The sequence below is a fragment of the Rhinoderma darwinii genome, chromosome 5, assembly GCF_050947455.1.
Source record: "Rhinoderma darwinii isolate aRhiDar2 chromosome 5, aRhiDar2.hap1, whole genome shotgun sequence".
In the NCBI taxonomy this organism is placed as follows: Eukaryota; Metazoa; Chordata; class Amphibia; order Anura; family Rhinodermatidae; genus Rhinoderma; species Rhinoderma darwinii.
This window is the reverse complement of record NC_134691.1, coordinates 232403767-232425623: the sequence shown is the minus strand read 5'-3', so window position 1 is coordinate 232425623 and position 21857 is coordinate 232403767. Positions and strand designations below refer to the sequence as shown.

General features: G+C 41.2%; 1 long non-coding RNA gene across 1 annotated transcript in view; it reads left to right on the top strand.

Moving 5' to 3' along the window:
- The window catches only part of LOC142652863 (uncharacterized), a 38337-nt gene extending 20516 nt beyond the window's left edge, over nucleotides 1-17821 (top strand). Inside the window, exons 3-4 of the long non-coding RNA XR_012847961.1 lie at nucleotides 16944-17061; nucleotides 17712-17821. This is a non-coding gene — a long non-coding RNA (uncharacterized LOC142652863). The remainder of the gene's footprint in view (nucleotides 1-16943; nucleotides 17062-17711) is intronic.
- Nucleotides 17822-21857: the final 4036 nt, after the last annotated feature.

Here is a 21857-nt window from a genome sequence, read left to right as displayed (position 1 = left end):
AAAAAAGCTGGGCTGGAACAATGAGAAGTGTATGACGCTGATTAGTCACTGATTGGTCAGCGTCATACTCAACTGTACAACACCCAGTTGGTAAAAAGTAAAAACACGCCCAGTTGTCCATTGAGAAGCTCATTAGCATAAATCTAAACTAGCTCAACTTGCTAAAAAAATGATCGTTTTCAAAATAAAAACCACAGCTGTTATCTACATTGGTGTCGATCAGATTATGTAGGAGACAGAGCACTTATAATCTGGTGAGAGCCTCTTTAACCCTGCAGATGTTTTGTAGAAATTAGCGTGCACTCGATGTTGCAGAGTGAAAATGGGATTTTTTTCCATAGATATGCCAATATGTGGTGCCCAGCTTGTGCCACCATAACAAGACAGCTCTCTAATTATTATGCTGGGTTTCCTGGTTTTAGAAACACCCTACATGTGGCCCTAATCTCTTGCCTGGACAGTCGACCAGGCTCAGGAGTGAAAGCGTACCATGTAAAATTGAGGCCTAATTTGTCGATTTACAAAGTATTGGTTCACAACTGCAGAGGCTCAGATGTGAAATAATAAAAATAAACCCCTGGGAAGTGACCCCATTATGGAAACTGCACCCCTCAAGGCATTTATTAAGGGGTGTAGTGAGCATTTTCCCCCCACAGGTCTTTTCCATAAATGAATGCGCTGTGGATGGTGCAAATTAAAAATTTATATTTTTCCCTAGATATGCCGTTCAGTGGCAAATGTCGTGCCCAGCTTATGCCACTGGAGACACACACCCCAAAAATTGCTAAAAGGGTTCTCCCGGGTATGACTGTGCCATATATGTGGAAGGAAACTGCTGTTTGGGGACGCTGTAGGGTTCAGATGGGAGGAAACGCCATTTGGCTTTTGGAGTGTGGATTTTGCTTGGTAGTAGTTTTGTTTGGAGTCTTACTGGTGTTTCTGTTTATAATGTAGGGCATATGTAAGCCGGGCGGAGTATATAAGGGGCATAGTCAGGTGGTATAATAATGGGGTAAAAAAAACCAATAAAATGATCCATAGATGTGTGTTACGCTGTGACACAATCATTTCTGCACAGGCCGGTGTCGCACTGATATATGGCGTCCTTTATTATCCCCCTTTTGGTCCACACTCCGCGCCTTTGTAGTTTGGGGAATTTTGCTAGGAAGTGTTGTCCTGGTATAATATGGGCACTATCGCTTCCAGCGGATATGTTTGGGCCCTCCCTTTCCTGGTTCCCTAATTTTAGGTCCTTGATAAATCGCCTCTTCAAACAGAAGAAATGTTCCCCTCGGGCACAACTGCATATTTTTTTATTTCCTGACTTATTGGAGCCATAACTAATTTTATTTTTCATAGACGTAGCGGTATGAGGGCTGGTTTGTTGCGGGACGAGCTGTAGTTATTATTGGTACCATTTTGGGGTACATGCAACTTTTTGATCACCTTTTATCCTATTTTTTGGGATGCCAGGTAAACAAAAAAACACAATTCTGGCACAGCTTTTTTCTTTTTTTTTATACAGCGTTCACGATGCGTTATAAATTACATGTTAACTTTATTCTGCGGGTCAGTACGATTCCGGCGATACCTATTTTATAGGACTTTTTTATGTTTTACAACTTTTTGCACAATAAAATTACTTTTGTAAAAATGTATTTTTTCAGTTGCCAAGTTGTGAGAACCATAACTTTTTAATTTTTTTGTCGACGGAGGTGTATGAGGGCTTGTTTTTTGCGGGACGAGCTATAGTTTTTATAGGTATCATTTTTGGATACGTGCGACTTTTTGATCACTTTTTATTCTAACATTTGTAGGGCAAAGTGACTAAAAAACAAACTCTGGTAACGTTTTTACGTTTTTTTTACGCTGCTCACCGCGTGCAATAAATAATATAATATTTTGATACCTCAGGTCGTTACAGTTGTGGCGATATCAAATACATATGGTTTATTATTATTTTTCAATAATGAAGGACTTGATAAGAGTAAAAGGGGGATTGTGTTTTATTTGATTACTTGAAACTTTTATTGTTTTCAAACTTTTATTATTTGCACTTCTATTTTTTACACTTTTTTGACACTTTTTCTCAAGTCCCACTAGGGGACTTGAAGGTCCAACGGTCAGATTTTTTTTTTCTAATACATTGCACTATTTATGTAGTGCAATGTATTAGATCTGTCAGTCATTCACTGACAGCAAGCCGATTAGGCTTCGCCTCCCGGCGGGGCCTAATCGGCTTCCGTAATGGCAGAGCAGGAGACCATTGTGTCTCCTGTTGCCATAACAGCAGTCGCCAGTCCCGATTGCCTGTCAGGGCTGGCGATCTGCTAGTAACCGCTACGATGCAGCAATCGCTTTCGATTGCTGCATCGAAGGGGTTAATGGCAGGGATCGGAGCTAGCTCCGGTTCCTGCCGTTACAGGTGGATGTCAGCTGTACAGTACAGCTGACTTCCACCGCTGATGACGCCGGATCAGCTCCTGACCCGGCGCCATCTTGCCGGCAGCTACGGAAGCCGATCAGGCTCCGCCGCTGGGCGGATCTTGACCGGCTTCAGTGCTAGGCAGACCGGGAGGCCAGTATTAGGCCTCCGGTTGCCATTGCAGCCACCGGAACCCCGGCAATTTCATTACTGGGGTTCCGATGAGCTGCAAACACCTTAAGTGCAGCGATTGCGTTTGAGCGCTGCACTTAAGGGGTTAATGGCGGGGAGCGAAGCTAATTTCGGTCCCCGCCGTTACAGCCGGATGTCAGCTGTAAGATACAGCTGGTATTCGGTGATCCGGTGATGGGTGCTCAGCTTCTGAGCCGGTCCCAAACATTCGGCGTAAATGTACGGCAAGATGCGGGAAGTCTATGCTTTCCATGACGTACATTTACGGCAAATGTCGGGAAGGGGTTAAAAGTAGGCCAATGAACTGAGGTAACCTGGGGCCATGTGATTTCAATGAACCAATGATCGCTAAGAGCTGCTTTGTTTGCTGTCACAGACCCAGGATGGCAAGTATGATAATGGTTTTGCTTTCTTACTTAACCCTTTCCCGACATTTGCCGTATGGGTTCGCCATGGAAAGCCATGACTTCCCGCAAATTGCCGTATCCATACGCCAAATGTTTGGCACCGGCTCAGAAGCTGAGCCTGTGCCATCATCGCCGGATCTCAGCGGTATCTTGCAGCTGACATCCGGCTGTAATGGTGGTGACCGAAATTAGCTTCGATCCCCGCCATTAACTCCTTAAATGCAGCGCTCAAACACAAGCGATGCACTTAAGGTGTTTGCAGCTCATCGGAGCCCCAGCAATGAAAACCGGATAATACTAATACTGGCCTCCCGGTCTGCCTAGCACGGAAGCCGGTCAGGACCCGCCTGGCGGCGGAGCCTGATCGGCTTCCGTAGCCACCGGCAAGATGGCGCCGACTCAAGAGCTGATCTGGCGTCATCAACGGTGGTAGTCAGCTGTATGTTACAGCTGACATCCACCTGTAATGGCAGAAACCAGAGCTAGCTCCGATCCCTGCCATTAACCCCTTCGCTGCAGCAATCGAAAGTGATCGCTGCATCTTAGCATCAGTGCAGATCTGTGACGTCACTCACAGGTCCTGCATCGTGTCGGCCACATCGGCACCAGAGGCTACAGTTGATTCTGCAGCAGCATCAGCGTTTGCAGGTAAGTAGCTACATCGATTTACCTGCAAACGCCGATGCTGCTGCAGAATCATCTGTAGCCTCTGGTGCCGATGTGTCCTCGCTCGTCTGACACGATGCAGGACCTGGGGAAGTGACGTCACAGCGTGATCTCTCGAACACGGCTGTGTCTGCACTGCCAGAAGCTGGGCGTTCTGAAGAGAAAATGTTTACTGTATATACTAAGAATCGTACTATAAACTACTTTCTTTTTAGGGTACGCTGTTAGACGGCGTAGACTGCTGTTCTGGGCTTGGGTTTACGGTTTGTGTTAGGCGTAGGGTTTAGGTTTAGGTTTGAAAAAAAAACGTAAAAAAAAAAATTTAAAAAAAAAGTTTCATTCCTTTAGTGTTCTTAGTTTATTAGTTGATAAAAAAAAATTTAAACCGCTAGTTACATTTATTTGCGGTTTAGACTGTATTATCATTATGGCTGCCAGAAGATACAGCGTTGAGGAAGCCTATCAGATGCTATGTTCAGATACGGATTATGCATCTGAAGTTGAGCTTTTACTTGAAAGCGACAGCGAAAGTGTCGCTTCAAGGGATTCTATGGATAGGAGACCCAGCACCAGTGATATGGGAGACGGTGCAGTTGCCACAACGTCCGTTCAAAGTGCAGCCCCTAAAATCGCACAACCCCACCAAACCGATTTAGTGTGGGAACCCACAAGTTTATTTTCTCCCACCATAAATGACTTTATTGCTTCTCCTGGCATAAGTCCCAATGTCAGTAATTTTTCACCACTAAATTATTTTAATATTTTTATTACGGACCAAGTTTTGGAACATTTTGTGCATGAAACTAATTTGTATGCCAGGCAGTACATTGCAATTAAGCCTTCGTCACCTCATGCCAGGTTGTGGAATCCCACAAATGCAATGGAAATAAAAAAAATTCTGGGCCTCACCCTTAACATGGGAATTATAAAAAAAACCCTCTTAGGTCATATTGGGCATCAAGCCCTATACATGCCATCCCCATTTTTTCTGGCATTGTCACGCAGCAGGTACGAAATACTTATGCGATTTCTCCACTTTAGTGACAAAAACCTACAGGCACCCCCTTCCAGCGACAGAAGCAGTGACCGGCTATATAAATGACGGCCTTTGCTAAATTTTCTTAATTCCTCCTTTTTAGGAGCATATACCCCTGAAGAAAATTTAGCAGTGGATGAATCGCTAATGAATTTCAAAGGGCGTCTCTCATTCCGTCAATTCATACCCTCAAAAAGTGCAAAATACAGGGTAAAGATCTACAAGTTATGTGAAAGCACTACTGGCTACACATGTGCATTTAAGATCTACGAGGGTAAAGACAGTGAATTTAATCCACCAGGGTGCCCTCCAAATATTGGTACCACTGGTAAGATTGTGTGGGATTTAATTGGCCCTTTCCTACACAAGGGGTATCATGTATACACTGACAGTTTTTATACCAGTGTGCCATTGTTTAGTGCCCTTCATTGTGCCAACATCGGAGCCTGTGGCACAATACGCAGGAATCGCAAAGGTTTCCCACGTCAACTTGTGGATAAAAAAAACTACGAAAGGGGGAGTCATGCACTCTTCAAATTGAGAAGATGCTGGCTTTAAAATTTCGTGACCGCAAGGACGTCTACATGATCAGCACTATCCATACAAGTGCAACAGCAACTGTTAGGGAACGTGGGGCCTCTGCAGGTAGGCAAAAGCCTGTGCGTGTCATCGGCTATAACAAATTCATGGGTGGGGTAGATTTGTGCGACCAGATGTTACAACCTTATCTGGTTAAAAGGAAAACCAGAACATGGTATAAGATAGTGGCAATATACCTCATCCAGGTTGCGATGCACAATGCCTTTGTCCTGTACAAAAAATCAGCGGGCAGGGTGGCATTCCTTGAATTTCAGGAGAAAGTGATTGAAGATCTCCTATTTCAATCTGCAGACCAGAGAGTAGTCCATGAGTCAGAGGATGTACTCCGACTTGTTGAGAAACATTTTTTACACTCCATCCCTTCAACACCTAACCAAAAATAACCCAAAAAACGGTGTCGGGTCTGCAGCAAACGAGGAAAGCGAAGTGAGTCAAGATATTATTGTTCCGCTTGTCCTTCCAACCCTGGTCTATGCATAAGTCCCTGTTTTGAAATCTGTTTCACATTACTAATTTTCTTTTGTGAGCTATAAAAGTTAAAATGCAGGATTTATTTAGGATTTTATTTTTCTGTACACCTTTTTTTTTTTTTTTTTTTTTTTTTAGGGAAGCAGCTTCGCTGTATGTTTATGAGATGCCAAAATTTAGGGTTCTTTTAGAGATTATTTTTTTTAGCACTTTTTTTGGGAGGGAGGGAAATATACTTTTCTAGATTGAGTCATTTTGGGATATAACCCAGTTATATAAAGTGGAATAAGGCCCTGAAATTCATTCCAGATAAAATTGTGCCCTGAAAGCTTTTTATGTCCTTTTCCGTTATGACTATGTCCTGCCATAAATAGCTGTTACTCACTGGGGATACGGCATAGTTTTTTCTTTTCATTCTGAGGATTTCTAATAAGCGAGCTGTTCCTTATCAATACACTATGGGCTTTATTACAGTTTTGTTCGGGTTTTTGGTGGACCTCTTACACCCGACAATACTTCTAGAAATAGCGACATTAATTTGGGGAGTAGTGGTCCTTTACTGTATCTATACATATGGTGTGGGACACTGCCCCTTTATATATTCTACAGGTGATTGGTTGTTTTGTGCACATGGCGGTTCCTACCTTGCCGGGCAGGGGCTTGTTATGGTGTACCGCGTCACTTGGCACATTCGTCCCTTATATAGGGATTGATGGAGTTAAAGAGACGTTGTATGACCAGTCACTTTGAATAATAGTCATTACAGCCCTACAAATTTTCTTTCATCCTGTGAACATGCTCTAGTTTTCCACATAGCTGGATACATTCTTCATCCTTTTTTTTTTTTTTTTTGATATATTGCCTTTTTCCGCCAACAGTTTAATAAATTTTCCCACTCTAACTTACTATATATCAGAGCAGGTTGATATACATAATGTCTATGGACTGACATGATTTCAGGACAGCTGCTTTCTTAGCACGACATAGTCATAGGGTGTAGAAACTGTTAGGGACATATATTTCTCAATCTAGAAAAGTAGAATCCTCCCATTTTCAATCAAAATGTGTGTCCTGAAAGCCTCCGGGTTCTCCCTTCCTTTTGGGTCCTGCCGTGTGTCCAGGAAACACATTAGGGCCACAATGGGGATATTTTTGAACACAGGAGAAACAGGGTGATACATTTTCTGGTGCATTTCCTTATTCTCATGTCCTCTGTACAAGAAATCTGACCTTAAAATGACACATTTGTGAAAAAAAGTGAAATTTTTCTCTTTCCACCTGCTTTGCATTAATTCCTGCGAAAACTGTGGGGTCAAAATACTTACTACACACCTAGATGAATACCTTAAGGGGGTCTAGGTTTCAAAATGGGGTCATTTATAGGGAGTTTCTATCTTTTTGGCAGCTTAGTGCCTCTATAAATGTGTAATGCGACCTGAAACATTTTCAAGCAAAATGTGTGTCCTGAAAGTCTCCGGGTGCTCCCTCCCTTTCGGGCCCTGCCGTGTGTCCAGACAACGCATTAGGGTCACAATGGGGGCATTTTTTGAAAACAGGAGAAACAGGGTGATAGATTTTGGGGTGTGTTTCTTCATTCTCATGGTCGCTTTACAAAGAAATCGGTCTTCAAAGTGATACTTTCATGAAAAAAGTGAAATTATATTTTTTTACGCCTGCTTTGCATGAATTCTTACAAAAAAACTGTGGGGTCAAAATACTTACAACACCCCTTAATAAATACCTTAAGGGGTGTAGTTTTCAAAATGGTGTCACTTCTGGGGGTTTCCACCATTCTGACACCTATGAGCCTCTGAAGACCTGGCTTGGTGCAGGAAAACAAAATGTACTTTCAAAATGTATTAAATTATTACAAAATTTGTAAGTCTTCTAAATTGCGCAAAAAAAAATTTTTTTTTTTCCAAAAGTGTTGCCAGAATAGAGTAAAGAGATGGAAATATATATTTAATAAAAAAAAATTGTACAGTATGTATGTACATATGTGACCTATTGCAGTTAAAAATGAGGAAAAATGATGATTTTTACAAAATTTCTTCAATTTTTCTATTTAATTTTCCGCAAATCGTATCAGTCTACTTTTACCACTAAAATAAAGTACAACATGTAATGAAAAAACAGTCAGAATTGGATATTCAAAACTTTCGCAGAGTCATTCTCTGATAAAGTCAGACATACCAGATTTAACAAATCTGGCTTGGTCATTAAGGTCTTTTTTACAGGCCCGGTCATTAAGGGGTTAAACTTGGACTTTGAATTAAAATGTTCTCTTTAACCGCTTCCCGACCGCCCACTGTATATTCACGTCGGCACTTGCTGTGCTCTGTGCAGTGCCGACGTGAATTCACGGTGTGTTAAAAGCGCGATCCGGGGGTGTCAGAGTAGCGCTGACACCCGGATCGCGCTGTTATCACCTGCCTCTGGTCCCGGAGATATGATCGGGACCTGATTAGTTCAGGTACCGGTCATGTGATCGCAGGGAAAGTGTGTTGTAGCAACGAACTGGAAAGTTTGTTGCTACAACAGACTTTCCCGGGGACCGATTGCAGGTGCTGCAGTCGGTTATAAGGCAGAACCGGGGGCCACACAACGGCCCCCGGGTCTGCCATGCACAGCAGCCTATGAGAACCAGCCGGATGCTGGTTCTCATATGCTTCCTGTCAGTGTGACTCTCAGCGTCACACTGACCGTTTATAATACGTTACACTACCTAGGTAGTGTAATGTATTATAGCAGCGATCAGTGCTGCCAGGCTTCAAGTAAAACAAGTAAAAAGTAAAAAATAAAGTAATAAAAAAGTTCTATAAAAGTGTAAAAACTGTTATAAAAGTTACAAAAAAAGAGTGCTTTTTTTCCTATAATTCTTTTATTATAGGAAAAAAATGAAAATGTTAAAAAAAAGTACACATATTTGGTATCACTGCGTTTGTAACAACCCAAACTATAAAACTATAATATTATTTATCCCGCACGGTGAACACCACAAAAAAAATAATTAAAAAACAATGTCAGAATCACTTTTTTTTGTCAGCAACCCTCCCAAAATATAGAATAAAAAGTGATCAAAAGGTCGCTTGTACCCCAAAATAGTACCAATAAAAACTACAACCCGTCCCGCAAAAAACAAGCCCTTACACCGCTTTTTTGACGGAAAAATATAAAATTATGACTCTCAGAATATGGTGACACAAAAAAGAAATAATCTTATAGAAAAGTGATTTTACTGCGCAATCGCCACAAAACATAAAAAACCTATATACATATGGTATCGCCGTAATCGTACCGACCCGCAGAATAAAGTAGAATGTCACTTACACCGCACGGTGAATACTGTAAAAAAAAAAATAAAATACAAAAAACCAAAAAACTTTGTCAGAATTTGTTTCTTTGTCACTTTGCTTCCAAAAAAATCTAATAAAATGTGATTAAAAAAACACATGTACCCTAAAATGGTACTAATGAAAAGTACAGATTGTCCCGCAACAAATAAGCCCTAACACAGCTCCGTTGGAGAAAAAATTAAAAAGTTCTGGCTCTCAGAATATGGCGATGCAAAATGTGCAGAGTGTTCCAAAAGCAGATAAGATCGGGCGCCATTTATCAGTGCGACACCGGCCACATATCTGCGAATTATTATTTATGAACCGCATTATTATACCCTCTTATTATGCCCTGATGTACTCTGCCCGGTTTACATATACCCCCACATCATAAACTGAAATACCAGCAAAACCCCAAACAGAACAGTTACCAAGCAAAATCTGCGCTCCAAAAGCCAAATGGTGTTCCCTCCCTTCTGAGCCCCACAGCGTGCCCAAACACCAGCTTACGTCCACATATGACATTTTATATCCGGGAGAACCCGCTCAACATTGTATGAGGTATTTGTCTTCAGTGGCACAAACTGGGCACAATATATTATGCATTAAAATGGCATATCAGTGGAAAATTTTAATTTTCACTTTGCACCATCCGTTGCACATGAACGCCTTGGCGCACCACGACTTAATAGCATGTCGTGGTGCGAGGGGTTATTTATGGAGCGGGCTCATGCGCTGTGCACGCTCCATATTCTACAGGTGTCCGCTGTGTATTACAGCTGACACCCGGGACTAACGGACAGGAACAGCGATCGCGCTGTTACAGGAGCCTGTAAAATGACATTATACTGCAATACATTAGTATTGCAGTGTATTGTACCAGCGACCTAATGATCGCTCGTTCCAGTACCCTAAAGGGACTTTTGGGAGGTTTCCACTGTTTTGGTACCTCAGGGGCTTTGCATATGCGACATGACACCCGAAAACCATTCCAGCTAAATTTGAGTTCCAAAAGCCAAATATTGTTCCTTCCCTCCTGAGTCCTGCCGTGGGTCCAAACAGCAGTTTATTACCACATATGGCGTATTGCTGTAATCAGGACAAATTGCTTTACAAATTTTGGGGTAATTTTTCTCCTTTATTCATTGTAAAAATTAAAAATTTCAGTTTTTTCAGAAAAAAGTAGATTTTCATTTTCACGGCCTAATTCCACTAAATTCAGCAAAAAAAACTGTGGGGTCAAAATGCTAACTATACCCCTAGAACAATTCCTTGAGGGGTGTAGTCTTCAAAATGGGGTCAGTTTTGGGGGGGTTCCACTGTTTTGCTTACTCCAGGGCGTTGTAAATGCGACATGGAACTGAAAAACAATCCAGCAAAATCTGCGCTTCAAAATCCAAATGGCGCTCCTTCCCTTCTGAGCTCTGCCGTGGGTCCAAACAGCAGGTTAGTACCACATATGGGGTATTGTCGTAATCGGGAGAAGTAGCTTTACAAGTTCTGGGGTGCTTTTTAATCTTTATTCCTTGCAAATATAATTTTTTTTTATATTTTTTCAGAAAAAAAAGTAGATTTTCACTTTCACAGACAAACTCCAATAAATATAGCAAAATACCTGTGGGGTCAAGATGCTAACTATACCCCTAGATAAATTCCTTGAGGTGTGTAGTTTCCAAAACCGTCTCACTTTTGGGGGATTTCCACTGTTTTGGCACCACAAGACCTCTTCAAACCTGACATGGTGCCTAAAATATATTCTAAAAAAAGGAGGCGCCAAAATCCACTAGGTGCTACTTTGCTTCTGAGGCCGGTATTTCGGTCCATTAGCACACTAGAGCCAAATGTGGGATATTTCTAAATACTGCAGAATCTGGGCAATAAATATTAAGTTGCATTTCTCGGGTAAAACCTTCTGTGTTACAGAAAAAATGTATTACAAATGAATTTCAGCAAAAAAAATAAAATTTGTAAATTTCACCTCTACTTTGCTTTAATTCCTGTGAAGCGCCTAATGGGTTAAACTTTCTGAATGCTATTTTGAATACTTTGAGGGGTGCAGATTTTAATATGGGGTGATTTATGGGGTCTATCTAGTACATAAGGCCCTCAAAGCCTCTTCAGAACTGAACTGGTCCCTGTAAAAATAGCCTTTTTAAATTTTCTTGTGTGAGAAATTGCTGCTAAAGTTCTAAACGTTGTAACGTCCCTGGGAAAATAAAATAATCTTAAAAAAACTATGCAAATATAAAGTAGACATATGGACTATATAAAATAGTAACTATTTTGTGTGGTATTACTATCTGTTGTACAAGCAGATACATTTAAAAAGAGAAAAATCATAATTTTTGCACATTTTCTCTAAATTTTGGTGTTTTTCACAAATAAGCAATGAATTTATTGACCAAATTTTTCCACTAACATAAAGTACAATATGTCACGAGAAAACAATCTCAGAATCGCTTGGATAGGCAAAAGCATTCCGGAGTTATTACCACATAAAGAGACACATGTCAGACTTGAGAAAATGGGGCTGGTCATGAAGGTCAAAATGAGCTTGGTCTTGAAAGGGTTAAATCACAGCTCTAATTACATCTACATCACGTTTTTCTTTTTTGTAGCCACCTTCTAACCAAAAAAGAAAATAAAAAGGGTATTTTACCCACATGTATAAGATGTAAGATCGGTATATAATGTAAGAAACACATAATGTTGTAATAACCTATGTTTCAAAATTGTCATCTACAACCGTCTGAGCGGTAAAAAAACTATCATTTTATATCTAATACATTGCACTACGTAGGTAGTGCAATGTGTTAGAAATAAGACATCAGACAGTTGGACCTTCAAGTCCCCTATTGGGACTTGAAAAAGTGTAAAAAAAGTTAAAAAAAAATAGGTTTGAAAACAATAAGTTTCAAGTAATAAAATAAAACACAATCGCCCTTTTTCTCTTATCAAGTCCTTTATCATTGAAGGAAAATAAGAAACCATACGTATTTGGTATCGCTGCGACCATAACGACTGGAGGTATCAAAATATTATATTTATTGCACGCGGTGAACAGCGTAAGAAAAAACGTAAAAAAAACTATACCAGATTTTCTGTTATTTGGTCACTTGGCCCTACAAATATTGGAATAAAAACAGCTAAAAGTCGCACGTATCCAAAAATGATACCTATAAAATCTTTAGCTCGTCTCGCAAAAAACAAGCCCTCAAACAGCTCCGTCGACAAAAGAATTAAAGTTTAGGTTCTCACAACTTGGCGACAGAAAAAATAAATTCTTTTTACAAAAGTTATTTTATTGTGCAAAAAGTTGTAAAACATAAAAAAATTCTATAAATTAGGTATCGCCGGAATCGTACTCACCCGCAGAATAAAGTTAACATGTAATTTAGAACGCGTGGTGAACGCTGTATAAAAAACTAAAAAAAACTAGGGCAGAATTGCGTTTTTTTGTTTACCTGGCCTCCCAAAAAATAGGATAAAAGGTGATCAAAAAGTCGCATGTACCCCAAAATGGTACTAATAATAACTACAGCTCGTCCCGCAAAAAAAACAGCCCTTATACCACTACGTCTATGAAAAAATAAAATTCCACTGTTTTGGGCCCACAGGCGCCCAGCAAGCAATCCAGCAAAATCTGCACTCCAAATGGCTCTCCTTCCCTTCTGAGCCCTGCCGTGTGTCCAAACAGCAGTTTATGACCACATATGGGGTATTGCTGTACTTGGGAGAAATTGCTTTACAAATGTTGGGTTCTTCTTTATCTTTCTTTGTTGAGAAAATGAAAAATTTTGCGCTAAAGCTACGTCTTATTGAAGAAAAAGGATTGTTTTTATTTTCGCTGCCCAATTCGAATAAATTCTATGAAACATCTATGTGGTCAAAATGCTTACTACACCCCTAGAAGAATTACTCAAGCGGTGTAGTTTCCTAAATGGAGTCACTTTTTGGGCGTTTTCATTGTTTTGTCCCCTCAGGGGCTTTGCAAATGTGACATGGCCTCCGCAAACCATTCCTGCTAAATGTGAACTCCAAAAGCCAAATAGCGCTCTTTCCATTCTAAGCCCTGCCGTGTGTCCAAACAGCTGTTTATTACCACATGTGGGGTATTGTTTTACTCAGGAGAAATTGCTTTACAAATTTGTTGGTGCCTTTTCTCTTTTAGTCCTTGTGGAAATGAGAAAAAAAAATATTGCTAAACCTACATTTTCTTTAAAAACTTCCAATAATTTCTGTAAAAAACCTGTGCGGTCAAAATGCTCACTATACCCCTAGATAATTTCATTGAGGAGGTGTGTAGTTTCCCAAATGGGGGATTTCCACTGTTTTGGCACTGCAAGAGCCCTTCAAACCTGACATGGTGCCTAAAATATATTGTAATAAAAAGAGCGCCCCAAAATCCTCTAGGTGCTCCTTTGCTTCTGTGGCCGGTGCTTCAGTCCAGTAGCACGCTACAGCCACATGTGAGATATTTCCTAAAACTGCAGAACCTGGGCAATAAATATTGAGTTGCATTTCTCGAAGACTTTGTGTTATAAAGAAAATTGGCTTCAAAATTAATTACTGAAAAAAAATATGAAATTTATAAATATCACCTCTACTTTGCTTTAATTCCTGTGAAAAGTCTAAAGGGTTAATAAATTTTCTAAATGCGGTTTTGAATACTTTGAGGGCTGAAGTTTTTAAAATGGGGTGACTTTTTTGGGGTTTCTAATATATAAGGCCCTCAAAGCTACTTCACAACAGAACTGGCCCCTGTAAAAATAGCCTTTTGAAATTTTCTTGAAAATGTGAGAAATTGCTGCTAAAGTTCTATGCCTTGTAACGTCCTAGAAAAAAGGATGTTCAAAGAAACTATGGCAATCTTAAGTAGACCTATGGGGAATGTTAGTTAGCAACAATTTTGTGTTATAACTCACTGTTTTACAAGCAGATACATTAATGTTGAGAAAAATGCTAATATTGCAATTTTTCCCTATATTTTGGTTTTTTTTGACAATTAAATACTGAACATATCGAGCAAATTTTGGCAGGAACATAAAGTCCAATGTGTCACGAGAAAACAATCTCAATCGCTTGGATAGGTTTAAGCATTCCGACGTTATTACCACATAAAGTGAAACATGTCAGATTTGAAAAATGAGGCTGTGTAAGGAAAGTCAAAAGTGGCTAAAGAGGGAAGGGGTTAATGTTACTAATGTTTTTTTTGTGTATTCTGTTTTTTACAGGTTGTTGGACTACGTCAGATTCAAGGATTTTAGATGACAGCATTTTTATTTTCAATAAATTTAACTAGTGTTGTGTGGCCTTTTATTTCAATAAAATATATATATATTTTTTTTAACTTTATTACCACTGCCTTAGTGATGGTGGCTGTGTGATGGATGGCATCCATTACTAAGGCGGGGCTTAGTGTTAGCCGGTGCAGAAGCTAACACTCTCTCGCCCATTATTGCCCCGGTACCCACCGCCACCAGGGATACTGGGAAGAGCCAGGTACGATCCAGTACCTGACCATCTGAAGTGATGGTCGGGTACTGGGGCGGCCGCAGGCTGGGAATGCCCAAAAACAATGGGCTTTCCCACCCTGCTAATGCAAGCTTGTGGTTTTGTCTGGCTGGATATGAAAAATAGGTGGGGACTCCCACATCTGTTTTTTTTTTTTCCCCAATAAATAATTGCTATAAACATTTTTCTTCATAACCAGCTAGATATTATAAAGCCGCTGCAGCCTAGCATTATCAGGGTGGGAAGGACCCTTGTTTTTGGGCTTTCCCAGGGTAATACCAGCCTGCAGCTGCCCCAGTTACCAACCATCACTTAAGATGGTCAGGTACTAGATTGTACCCTGCTCTTTCTGGCACCCCTGGTGTCGGTGGGTATCGGGGTCATAATGGAGGGGTTAATGCTAGCCTCTTCACCGGCTAACATTAAGCCCCGCGTCCGTAATGGACGCTGTCAGTCAGACAGCCGTCATTACTAAGTCAGCAGTAATAAAGTTATAGAAAACACCTACACAGGAAAAATATTTTATTGAAATAAAAGCGCCCCACATAACCATTTCAGTGAAAATAAAAATACCGTCATCGAAGTAGTCCTCGAATCTGACATATTCCAACAACCGAACCTGTAAAAAAACACAAAAAAAAAAGAAGAAAACACATTAGTAATACTAATAACTAAATAAGCAAAACAATTATACTTGCCATCCTGGGTCTGTCGAAATTAAGCAGTGACAGCTCTACGTGATCATTGGTTAGTTTACAACACATGGTCCCAGGTTACGTCTGTTCATTGACCTACTTTTAAAGTAGGACGATGTACTGAGGTAACGGGCATAGTTTTTTTTGCTCCAGTTGGGAGGGGGGCTGCTTCAGGAGTGATTTTTCTTTTTCTTTAAAATAATAAGCTGGCCTGATCAAGTATAGGGGAATTGGCCCCAGTGTTCATGTGAGGGAGGGGGCAGGGGAGGGATTGTTAATGAGTTAGTTAGCACTGAGCTTTTCTTCAAGGGTATGTCGTAGCGTAAACTCTGCAGATTTTACGCAATGGATTTCATTGCAAAAAATCCGCTGTGTAATACAGTAGCTTAGAGTGGATGATATTTGAACAAATCTCCACACGCTGCATAAAAAACCTCACCGAAAAACAGGTCATAATTTGATCTGCGGAGCGTTTTTTCAATCCGCAGCATGTCCATTTATTCTGCGGGATTGCTGGTTTTCTGTCGCAGGTTTTCCCCTATTGAATTCATCTGGCAGGTAAAATCCACAGCAATTAACACATGGTGCGTTTTTTTTTTTGCCGTTAAAGCTGCGTTTCCTGGGGTGTCAGCCCTAAAAGTGCCAAGGGCAGCACCAACTCCAAATACAGCCCTGTCTGGAGGGGTATGTGACCACATTTTTCCATCTGCAGCATCCATTGAATAACATTATGCACCATAAAGGAAACTATCAAGTGCAGTGCACAGCGTTATTCAATGGAGGCTTCTTATTTACGGGTCTGGTCACACGCCCCTCCATCAGTGGCCATATTTTGCCATTATATCACTAGCTCAAAAACATATCTGACTCCATTGCACCTTATAAAAATGGAAATAGTTACCATGAGAGGACAGTAGGGAAAACGTGGATATCCGCAGTTCTCATCAGTTGCTAGATTACTAATATGTAAGAAGCGGACTGGAACCAAGGGACAGCTTCACTCTGACCATGGAGAGGGGATGACAGACCAGAGAATTGCATTACAGCAGTCATTTGCATCTGTCGGTGCATGCTGGCAGTTGTAGTTTCTCAACCGCTAGAGGCGCGGGTTGCCAGCTGCTGGATTAGTCTATAACCTGTCATCACTTCTCTCGAAGGTCAAAACGCGAAGGGCACTGTAGAGTCGGCTCTTTCATTCTAGCCACCATAGTCTGACAAATCTGAAGTTATAGTATATCTTTCAACTGAATTTGTAATTGAAGACTGGCCTGTACAAATGTGTGCAGCAGCTTGCAAAGGCTTTCCACATAAAACTTATCAGTAATTATTTCCCCCTTAAAGAGGCTCGGTCACCACATTATAAGTGGCCCATCTTCGACATAATGTGATTGGCGCTGTAATGTAGATTATAGCAGTAATGTGGTGACAGAGCCTCTTTAAAATAAAAACAAAAAAACTTTGCCTGAGGAAGAGTGGGGCATGATCTCATTTTAATTTTCTATGAACCCGTCGTGCTCTGTCGCCTAGTAAGCAGCACTATCCATGAGGCTAAATGGTTTTCTTGGAGTATTCTTAAAAGCTTACGTCTCTTGTTTTCTCTTTTAGCCTCAAGATTTATTGCTGCCTCCTGACACTGGACACCAATTCCTAGGGAAATGTGAAACAACCAGATCTCCGTGCCAGCTTCTACCATGTCGTCGCTAGCCAGAGTTGCTGTCAGATGGTAGGTACATAGTTTAGTTCCTTTAAGTCTGAATGACTTTGTCATATCAGATGTCCTTGTCCCATAAGCCTCCAACTACATGCTTTCTGATGTTTCTGGCCTTGACTGGGATTACCGTTCCCTGCCTTAGGCCTTTTGGCCAGCTAGAATAATGTTCCTGGCTTTGGCGCTTCCTTTCAGGTATTTACATCCTATTTTCCATTCCATAATGCCCCTTGGCTGTTTTTAGCATACCGTGTAATCTCATTAGCATTTCTAGGTTAATAGCATACATAATGGCTTTAGAATTCTAAACCATTACTGTAATAAACCATAGTAATAAGGTGTTCACCATACAACTACATGGTGAAAATGTCAACCCATCCCTAGTTGCGGCAGGATAGGTAGTAGCTTCTTGAGCATGATTTGCACAACTTCTGTCAAAAGGATGAATGAAAACAGAAAAGCACCACGTGCTTTTCTGTTTACAAACATCCAAATGAAGTGTCATAATGATGGCGGCTGCGCGAAAACCACGCAGCGGCGCATCATATGATGCTGCCACACGGAGCTGTCAAGTGCCTTTTGCGCAGTCAAAACGCCGCGTTTTTTGCGTGCGCAAAAGGCACACGCTCGTGTGAATCCAGCCTTAGTGTTTTTCTTTCTTGTAGGCATGAGAAGTTGTTTCTATCTACTGTGGACCTCCGAAGTAACCAACAACCACCCAACTTTGCCATCCATGTGCTAGTCATTCAACAAGACAGGGCAGGAAGCCAACATAAGATGGTATGTGAAAAACTTTTTCATTATTTTCCCACTTTACATTGTACCCAACACAAGAGGCAGAAAATGGCAATCCTTCGCTGGTCTCAATACTTCCCTTCTCTCTGTTAAAACTAAAAAAATATTGATTCATATTCCCCCGTTATGAATCAAATCTTTTTAGTGTTAGTGGGGGAAGAGGTTGTTGGCATTGGTGATTTTGTTTGTTTTCTTAATCTTTGGGTTTTATTAACCCCTTAAGGACGCAGCCTTGTTTTGGCCTTAAAGGGAATGTGTTGCCAGAAAATCATGTTTTTTTAAAAAAAATTAAACATTTAGTGTGTGGGTGATTAAACATTGTTCAAATTTTTTTTATTTTTTTGCACGAGTCCAGGAAATATTATTAATTATTTCTAATTTATAATACTACCCATTTTTGGTCACTAGATGGAGCTGTTCCCAAAATTGCAGCATTGCAACATTGGGTTAAAAGCCCTCGCTCTAGTGAGCTCTCAGCATCCCCCCCTCCTTTATCCTGGCTAGTGCCGGGATAAACGAGGGGTTTGAACGATGTAACCTCCTACACTGTGTGTCGCCATTTTTTGAGCTAACCCACAGTGTAGTAGGTTTACATACAGTAGTAAACACACACAAACACGAACATACATTGAAATCTCTTACCTGCTCCTGCCGCCGCGGCTCCCTCCGGCCCGTCCGCTCCGTTTGCTGCCGCTGGTGCAAGTGCACAAATCCGGAAGCCGCGACCGGAAGTAGTAATATTACTGTCCGGCCGCGACTTCCGGTCCACAGGAAAATGGCGCCGGACGGCGCCAATTTCGAATAGGACTGTGTGGGAGCGGCGCATGCGCAGTTGCCACACAGACGCCGTACACTGCAGTCAATGGGACGGGAGCCGTTCGCAGTCCCTATGGGACTGTGGCTGCCGTATTCCATGTCTGTATGTGTCGTTAATCGACACACACAGAAATGGAACAAAAAATGGCAGCCCCCATAGGGAAGAAAAAGTGTAAAAATAAGAAAAAGTAAAACACAAACACACAAATGAATTTAAACGTTTTTAATAAAGCACTAACATCTTTAACATATAAAAAAATAATTTGTGATGACACTGTTCCTTTAAGGCTCAGAGCCCATTTTTCAAATCTGACATATTTCACTTTATGTGGTAATAACGTCGGAATGCTTAAACCTATCCAATCGATTCTGAGATTGTTTTCTCGTGACACGTTGGGCTTTATGTTAGTGGTAAAATTTGGACGATATATTCGGTGTTTATTGGTGAAAATGTGCAAAATTTAGGGAAAATTTATAAAAAAATGGCATTTTTCAGAATTTAAATGCATCTGCTTGTAAAACAGACGGTTATACCACCCATAATAGTTACTAGTTCACATTTCCCATATGTCTACTTTAGATTGGCATAGTTTTTTGAACATTATTTTATTTTTCTTGGACGTTACAAGGCTTAGAACATAAACAGCAATTTCTCTTGTTTTTAAGAAAATTTCAAAAGCCTTTTTTTAAGGTACCTCTTCAGTACTGAAGTGGCTTTGAGGGGCCTATGTATTAGAAACCCTGATAAAAAACACCCCATTTTAAAAACTAGACCCCCCAAAGTATTCAAAACAGCATTTAGAAAGTTTTTTAACCCTTCAGGCATTTCACAGGAATTAAAGCAAAGTGGAGGTGAAATTTGCAAATTTCATTTTTCTTGCTGAATTTCAATTTTATTCAATTTTTTTTGTGTAACACGGAAGCTTTTACCAGAGAAACACTACTAAATATGTAATGCCCGGATTCTGTAGTTTTTAGAAGTGTCCCACATGTGGCTCTAGTGTGCTCCTGGAATAACACAAGCCCTAGAAGCAAAAAAGTACCTAGTGCATTTTGAGGCCCCTTTGTTATTAGAATATATTTTAGGCAGCATGCCAGGTTTGAAGAGGTGTTGAGGTGCCAAAATAGTAGGAATCCCCCAATAGTGACCCCATTTTGGAAACGACACCCCTCAAGGAATTAATTTATGGCTGTTATCATTTTGACCACACAGTTTTTTCACAGCACCTATTTTAATTGGGCTGTGAAATTAAAAAAGACATTTTTTCCAATAAGATGTAATTTATGATCAAAATTTCCTATTTTCACAGGGAACAAAATACCCCATTTTGTTGCCCAATTTGTCCTTAGTGCGGCAATACCCTATTTGTGGTGATAAACTGCCATTTGGGCCCATGGGAGGGCTCAGAAGCAAAGGAGCGCTATGTGTTTGTTGGAGTCCAGTTTTTTCTGGATTGGTTTTCGGGTGCCATGTCGCATTTGCAGAGCCCCAGAGGTATCAAAGCAATGGAAACCGACCAGAAGTGACCCCATTTTGGAAACTACACCACTCAAGGAATTCATTTATGGGTGTTGTGACCATTTTGACCCCACAGTTTTTTCACATAACTTATTTGAATTGGGCTGGGAATTAAAACAAAATAATTTTTCCCAATAATATGTAGTTTTGGCTGAAAATTTCTAATTTTCACAAGAAATAAAATACCCCATTCTGTTGCCCAATTTGTCCTGAGTGCGGCAGTACCCCATTTGTGGTGATAAACTGCCGTTTGGGCCCATGGGAGGGCTCAGAAGGAAAGGACCACCATTTGGCCTACTGGGGATTTTTTTTGGTGCAAAGTCATGTATGCAGAAGTCCCTGAGGTACCAGTACAGTTGAAACCCCCAAGAAGTGACCCAGTTTTAAAAACTACACCCTTGAGGCATTCATCTAGAGGTGTAGTGAGCATTTTGACCGGAGACTTACACCCCATAAACTGTAATGTGGGTTCTCACGGATACGTCAATACCCTACATGTGGCTGTAATCAGCTGCCTAGGCACGCAGCAGGGCTCAGAGGGGAAAGACGAGGGGGGATAAGATGTGCGGAGTGCATCAGGGTAAGTAAAACTGGGGTAGATTAAAAATCATGGGATGTATGATACATTTTGAAGCACTCTTTCATACGGAGCCTTAGTTTTTCGGGACACGTGTCACATTGATATATTGTGTCCTTCCTTATCCCCCTCTTATAGCAGACTTTGTACCTCTTTTGACTTTTTCCTTTCTTGCCAGTTTGGGGAACTTCTCCTGGAAAGTGTTGCCCTGGTACGATGCGTGTGGCCTCGCCTCCAGAAGTACTGGGTGCACCCCCCCTTCTTGGTCCATAAAAATTAGTTTCTTGATAACCACCTCTTGAAATTCCAGGAAAGTTCCGGTCTGGCCTGTACATCGATGTAGCACGTACGCGTTGTACAATGCCATCTGTATGATGTGCCTGGCCAGCTTCTTATACCACACCGCATAGCGCTGTAGGGCTTAAGGACTTGATCTGACAAGTCCATCCCTCCCATGTACCTATTGTAGCCCAGGATGCAGTCTGGTTTGGGGGTCTCTGTACTACTACCTCGTACAGGTACATGGGTACTGGTGTGACATCTCCCTTGTCCTTGTACTTGACACACAATATGTTGCTGCTAGATTGTGCCCTGCTCTCACCACTTCTGAGCGTTTGCCCTGCAGAGTCTTAGGGAGGCCTCTCAGATTTCTTCTAACGGTGCCGCATGCCGCAGGACTTCTGGGAGTGAGGCAGTTGAAGAGTGGGACGCTGGTATAAAAATTATCCAGGTAGAGGTGGTAACCCTGGTCCAGCAGTGGGCGCACCAAATCCCACACAATTTTTGCATTAACTCCCAGTAAAGGGGGGGGGGGGGCATTCTGGGGGCTGAATACTGCTGTCCTTCCCTTCATATATCCTAAATTTGTAGGTATACCCTGATGCACTCTCGCACAGCTTATACATCTTTACGCCATACCTTGCCCTCTTACCCGGCAGGTACTGGCGGAATTGAACCCTCCCTTGAAAATCTACCAGGGACTCATCAATAGAAATACACTTCTCGGGGGTGTATGCTTGGGAAAACCAGGCACTGAAACGGTCTAATAGGGGTCTCCATTTATACAAACGGTCAAAACTGGGGTTATCTCGGGGTGGGCACGGC